Source organism: Saccoglossus kowalevskii, chromosome 11 (genome assembly GCF_978046115.1).
Source record: "Saccoglossus kowalevskii chromosome 11, keSacKowa6.1, whole genome shotgun sequence".
Taxonomy (NCBI): Eukaryota; Metazoa; Hemichordata; class Enteropneusta; family Harrimaniidae; genus Saccoglossus; species Saccoglossus kowalevskii.
In genome coordinates this window covers 9,613,743-9,619,742 of record NC_140651.1, presented here as the reverse complement: position 1 = coordinate 9,619,742, position 6,000 = coordinate 9,613,743, and the positions used below count along the sequence as shown (strand labels likewise).

General features: G+C 37.1%; 1 protein-coding gene and 1 pseudogene across 2 annotated transcripts in view; one reads left to right on the top strand and one right to left on the bottom strand.

The window, feature by feature from the left end:
• LOC146736172 (uncharacterized) lies at positions 1 to 4,561 on the bottom strand (annotated as a pseudogene).
• A 46-nt stretch (positions 4,562 to 4,607) lies between these two features.
• LOC102807261 (protein-glucosylgalactosylhydroxylysine glucosidase-like) overlaps positions 4,608 to 6,000 on the top strand; it is a 68,288-nt gene continuing 66,895 nt past the window's right edge. For both annotated transcript variants that reach the window (XM_085505732.1, XM_085505733.1), the window contains exon 1: positions 4,608 to 4,807. The gene's annotated coding sequence lies outside the window, so the exon portion shown is untranslated. The remainder of the gene's footprint in view (positions 4,808 to 6,000) is intronic.

The window sequence follows — 6,000 nt, the reverse complement described above, 5'->3', positions numbered from 1 at the left end:
TTTTTTTAAGTTAAAGATAATCATTTATTATATACATGTTTCACTGCAAGTTTGGTACATACCACATAAAATATTTGTAAATAAACATCCCTGTCTCATCAATTTAGTAATTGTGTCATTGGTATTTTTCGACCCAAAGAAAGCTTCAAAAGGGCTCCCACATATTGTGAACAATCGTATTGGACAGACATCAAGAAATGTGTGCAGAGTTGCATGAACCTAATTGCACATTGCACGAGAGTTGTTACAAGAGTGAGGTTGACTTGATTGCATTAACAAACAAGTCATGCACAGCACAGTCCTTGTGAATTACCAACTTGTATGCTGTGTATCAGCACTTAGATATGCATATGTATAGAAATTAATTGCTGCAGGCTGGCATATCCAAATTATATATACATTTGTAAAACAAGCAGTCTATCGGTTGATACAGCTCTGCTGTATTGTGAAATGTACCAGCTTAACACATTTGAAATATAGCTGCAAGCAGCGATCAACTAGTTTCGTACCTATGGCAGCATTGGTACAGGGCTGTAATACACCAAATTTAGTTCAAGGGGTCTTGAAAAAAACTATATCACACCACCCTCTTCTCCCCCTCCAAATATAAGTCCCTTTAAAAACTTTAAAACATTCGATTGGGACCCTTACTCATCACACCAATTTTGGTTCAAATCGGTCACATGGCCTTGGAGTTAAATGAATTCATACCCCCCCAAAAAAAAAACTGCTATTAGGACACCCGCAGGGGTACTCTTTGTCATCACACCAAATTTGGTCCAAATCGGTCAAGGGGTTTTGGAGTAAAACGCAAATATATAAAAATCACACCCCCCCCCTCCCCTCAAAATTGACCCTCTCAGAAAAGTAACACCATTATAACATTCACTAGGAGACTCTTTGTCACAACACCAAAATTGGTCAAGGAGTCTTGGAGTAAAACGCAAACGGTTAATGAGTGAGGGCGCTTGATTTATGAAAGGGGTCTATGTGCCATGAATTTATTGCTGTGAATCCTGTGCATCCAGGATATCAATTGGTCTAGCCCTAATCTAAATTGCAGTTGAGAGCAAGCATACAAATTGATATATATATATATATATATATAGGACTTCAAGACACACAGATTCAAAACTTAGGTGAAATATATTGTCAAAGTAAGGTGTATCACTGAAAACTGAGGGGGATTATGAACACTAAGGCACAGCGCTTAATTGATGTGTGTGATAAAATGTATCATACAAACACACATTTTTTTTCATGAACTAGAAATCATTGTCAAAAAGTATTGGACATCCAGTTGAAAACAGTATTGTTTTATCAATGTATTGCATGCCATTGTTTGAGCTCCCAATCAGTATATACATTGACAATATATAGAGTATCACTACATGCTAACAATAAGTGAGTTGCCATATTAAGGATAAATTAGTCTTTGGTCACTTTATTGAATATACGTAACAGTACTCCATCAACACATCCAACAAAGTGATCAACTTTCAGAATTTATCCTTATTTTTACAGCATGAAACCCTGCTCTAACAAAATGTCTCACTATTGTTTTGAATATGCATGTCTTGAAGCACCCATATTTACATATATATTAATTTGTATGCTTTCAACTGGAAGCAAACACATGAGCAAATAACATTTCCCCTCAGTTTCCAGTGAAAATTTGAGGTACATAACTATAAAGATTCTCCTCTTTCTACACTTGCAAAATAAGAGAAATTATATTATCAACATATTGATCCTCCAAATAAAAATCAGAAATCAAAAACTTGCGATTGGAGTATCTTGTATATTTTGAAGATATCTTCTCCGCTAAAGATGGTGTCCATCCTGTGACAACTGAAGGAGAAGGTGCATTACAGATGTTATTTTCAGCTTCAAAATACTGTAATAACACATCACATATTACCTGTGCTTTGTGATCATCAAAATCACTTTCATCAGCATCTAACTGTACATCAGATTCTGCTCCTGATGGCTGCTAACAGCCATCAGTTTCAGCTGGCTGCTAACAGCCCGCAACAATAGGATCTGATGTACAGCCTGATGATAATGAAACTGAGAATCACAGATGGTACAGTCACACAATAGCTTGCAATTGTCACAGCACTGATGTTTAATGATATAGTCCTTGGGAAATTCCTGACCAAAATGTGAGGCTAGTGACACTCTACGACATTCATCTGTTGTACAGTATTTCCTCATTTCCTCAGTCATGTCTTTCACATTGTGTGCTATGTCAGATGCATTGTAGTACAAAATAGCCTCAGATTCTTCCCCATCTCTCCCACATCTGCCAACTTCCTGAATGTATGCTAATGAACAAATGAGAATTGTATTTAACATTTAAGTACTAGCTTCACTACAAGTTACAAAAATAGTGCAATATGGTACTGGACTGTATTTGCTGTATTACTAGAGCATATGCATAGGTAAATGACATGGTAATATATTTCTATACAGTACAGGAAAAGTTTAGTTTATTGTACACTTCTATTGAAGATGCACTTCTCATATTGAGCAAATGCGTATTTTCATGAGTTCTCTTGGGTGACTGACATCAATTGTTATATCCTTTCTATGATCTAACCTGTGGCATTTCATCATAAAATAACTTTCCTAGCCATCATCGTCATCCAATAACTACACTCATGACAGGATTACAGGATTATTGGGACTTCAGATTCTCTTGAACCAACCAATTGCTTGCGGTCATTAAATAATCAAAACAAATAAAACATTCAAAATGTTGGCAACACTTACAAGTAGTATAATAATAAGATCATGCACACAATAAAGGAACTTGGTTTTACACATTGTATGTCAAATATGTACAATGCGCTCTGAAAATTCATGAATTTTGTGCGTAACATTGCATTACTACATTTAGACTGAACTACATGCATTTTAACATACTTTCCATTGTTCTTGGTACACCAGCATGGATAATTCGCCTGACTTGTTTTGGATCTGCACCCATCCCATATGCCTCAGTTGCAAATAACAATCTGATACCACAATTCATGGTCTGCATGCCATCGATCACCTCTTTCTTCATCTGCTTAATGATAAAAGTATGATATATAAATTGTCAATATGCAAGTTGATATGAAATAGCCAAATGGCTCAAGTTAATTGTTGTGGCAAAGGTAATGTAACAGAATATCATATGATAGTTAAATGACAGAGGTGCATTTATAGTAAAAAAAAATGCACAAATTATTAATATACAGAACAGTATACAACAAATTTTGATGGCTTATCTGTTCTTGTATTGGAGATAAACATCTAATATAGCAAATACAGTTAAAGGGGCACAGTCGCTATATCTTTTATACAAATTTGGCTTAAGTGTAAAGTGAACTGCATTCACCAATTTGATAAAGAACACACACTTATCACGTGTCTGATCTTTCAGTGTGTCATTTGATGAGGCAACAGCCACATTGTTTACCTAAATGTTATAGACAAAGCTGCTTATAAACCCGGAACAAATGATTTATATATATAACAATTAACAAATAAATATTCACTTTATTTTTTTATTGGTAAAACCATCAGAGGACCAATTTGTTATTTACTATACAACAACAAAAATAACATACCATACCATACAGAATATGGAAAACAATCGTTAAACAGTAGAAGTCATATCCAAGTTAGTATTTATAGTTAACAAAATAACTTAAATTTACCTTGTTAGTGCATGAGGCATGGAATTGAGCCACCAGACCAGATATATCATCTATATCACTGTCAAAAGTTGGCATTAAGGACAATTCGTGAGCAAATCCACACCATTTAAGTGATGAGTAAACAATTGTTCGTGGAAAACATTCCTGTTTACTGCGCAATTCATCAATAAGTGGTTTGAAGATCTCCTTAAAAGACTCTTCAATTCTGTTGTTTGGAAGTCTTTTTGTCACATGGAACATTATGTTTGGTCTATCTATGCTGGCAGCGATAATAACAGGATTGGTAAGCAGAAGATGTGATGATATTTCTTGCTGTGTTCTTTTCGTACCGGTGGCCATAGGTCTTTCAGATTTCGATATTCCGGACGGAAATCACTTCCCCATTGTACTACACAGTGTGCTTCGTCAACAACAATATGAGATACCTTGTGTTGCCAAATGTCGCCACGAAATACGGCGAAGAGTTTCTTGGTCATTATGTGTTCTGGGTGAGACAGTATATACAAATACTCACAACTAATGAAACTGGACAAACTACAGTCAAACTCCGGATTTAACCGCACTGACCTTGCGCCGAGTCTACGAGACTGTTCTTCTATAATAGCATTCAATGGCAAGATCAAGATCACTGTCCTGGGACTGTGTGAAGCTGACATGTAGGGAAGGCACTCAAAAATCAGTGATTTTCCATAACCGGTAGGCAACAAGCCTATACAATCACTATCAGTGGATGCCTTCAAACAATCAACTTGCTTTGGTCTTAAATATGTGTAACATGAATGACTGTTTGCGTTTACATGTGCTAAAGCAATCTTTGTTTTCATAACAAACTCCATGTCCATGGAAGCCGCCATGTTGAATTGTCTCAGTGACGAATCAGATGTTCCGTACGTAACTACCAATAACCGCCTTGGATGTAATACCCCGTACCTGACCCTTTTCTAAAACCGCCCTCAGCGTTGAAATGGGGCAGGGAACCAGACTAACGTGTGTGCGTGTGTGTCATCACATTGTCATTGGTCATCGTTTGGTGGAGGCGTCAACCTGGTGTGTTCGGTCAAGATCAACAAAGTACATCAATTCTGAACATCAAATACGAGGTAAAGTGATTTTGATTATATGTAGACCTAGCTGCAGTTCTGTAGCTCACGATTCCCGGTCTTCGGGTTAGGGGGGAACCGTGGAGCTACAGCACGAAGCCTTCAGAATACGAGAGAAGTCGGCCAATCGCCAAGTCGACCTGCAGGAGAAGTCGGCCAGTCACCAAGTCGGCCGGGCGGAGAAGTCGGCCACTTCAACTCTACTAATAGGCAGGGAGACTGTACAAATCTATGTTCGTAAGCTACAGAGCAAATTGCTGAGTTCATATAGGCTACCTACTATAATAGTACAACCACTGCATGTAGGGCTGTTGGGTACCAGGCGACCCCTACATCACAGCATTCGACAAGCAAAAATATTGACCATTCGCCGATACATGGCAGTTTTGGGACTCATTCAGGGTGATCGCATTGAAATACTTATTAGAAACTTTTGACAGATATTTGTTACTCATACGTTATCATTGGATCTTCATTTTTTTAAAACGAAATCTTGCAGTGACACACATGTGTGCCATGAATAATAAACAATGCGAACCTGTAGTTGAGAGAACGTGCCGGCGGCCATATTGTTACGTGGATAGCCTGGCTTTACCACCCTTTTCACGGGGGTGGCAATGTGTCGGTGCATGGTGATTACTAGAACAATGTTTGATTTTCTCTTTCAGTAAAACCTTATGGCAAAACGGAAGTTCAGTGAGGGAAGATTACCTGTAAGGTCATAGTTATTTAGCCAGAAAGAACTAATTATGTTTTGTGCATAAAATATAAGTCTTTTCGTTTTGCACAGAATACATAACAATGACAATGATTTATCTAAAAGGAACAAATAATGTCGTGTTTAATCACAACTATACTCATTGTCTAAACTGTTAATATTTGAACTTGCCGAGGGTGCGAAAGTGTGAAGTTATGCATCACAATGGAAGTGCTTGAACTGCGTATTTGAACTGCTACCCGTGATGTGCGCTACTTTCATAGTTGTTATGTAAGTTCACGTCAACTCAACTGTTTGAACTGCCGTATGATTTTATGAAATGATGTACATTAGAAAACGTCATTTGTTGCCATTTATTATACACATCAATTATATTCATTTTAACGTGAACAAAAAAATGTATTTGCCGTCTTCGTTACGTATAATGTACGTTTAATCATGGAACTATTTTTTAGATCCATGGTTTAATAAATGG